Below are 1027 nucleotides of genomic sequence, written 5' to 3'. Positions count from 1 at the left end.
CATAAAGCTTTGGCCTTCTTGTTTTAATTCCTCTGCCCTTCTGGGCAGCCTRTTCCCWCCCTGCAGCCCTGGAAKAGCAKGAAATGTCASAGATACWYAATTTGGACAAGAGTTCAGCCAAAACCTGACAAACAAATAATGGTGTCTGTAGCATAAATGACTTTGGGGGTTGCTCCAACCTTGCAGCTTCTGAGATGTGCTGAGCAGGRAGAGCTCCCCTGGCATTGTTCTCCCTGCTCCTTATCTCCCTGGTTATCTGGGAGCAGCTTTGTTCCTCCTCCATCTCGCTGCTGCCAGGAGCTGATAAGGTTGTGTGGTGCCCACGTGAGCCCTTTTCCCGGAGCCGCCTCCGCCTTCCTCCTCCTCCCTCTCCTGCCTGGTCCCGGAGCCGCTGGGAAGGGGATTTGCAGCACCTGCAGCTGCAGCTGTTGGCTYTCTTAGTGCAGGTTCACCTCCAGTGGAGGTGGAATTCTGTCCCCACAGCCCAAATCCTCTGGCTCAGCGATATTTCGGGTCTTTTCCCCGTGTATGGGATTCATTTAGGAGTGTTGCACCAGAGCAGGGGGCTGTGAGCAGTTAACCCACACTCCTGTCCTGCTGGAGAATCTCCATGCTGGGAGTTTGGGGAGGTATGTCATCCTGCTTCCCTGCCTGCTCGTTAGTGCTGTGCTGGAGTGAGGCTGCTGAGATTTGGGGCTAGGGGACATGGAAATGGAGCCTTTTCTTTCATTTCAAGAACAAGAATGGAGTCTCCATCCCATTTTCCTGGGGATGGAAGCCAGCCTGGGGCTTCCCAATCCCCTGGTGCCCGTCAGTGGCAGGGAGGGGTTCAGTGTTGTGTCCCACAGGTCTGAGGTGGGCACTGGATGAGGGGCAAACCTGCCCTGGGTGGGCTCAGGGTGGAGGAGCTGGCAGAGGTCAGGCTGAAGGTCAGGTTCCCACTGGTGCCACCTGCCAGGCWGGTGGCCCTCGGACAGGCTGGGGGACAGCAGAAGAATCCAAAGGCATCAGTTTGGATGAAAAGCCT

This window comes from Malurus melanocephalus, unplaced genomic scaffold, assembly GCF_030028575.1.
Source record: "Malurus melanocephalus ecotype Western Australia unplaced genomic scaffold, MMel_1.1 scaffold_316, whole genome shotgun sequence".
In the NCBI taxonomy this organism is placed as follows: Eukaryota; Metazoa; Chordata; class Aves; order Passeriformes; family Maluridae; genus Malurus; species Malurus melanocephalus.
The sequence above is the reverse complement of the archived record's forward strand: the minus strand, read 5'-3'. Positions refer to the sequence as shown.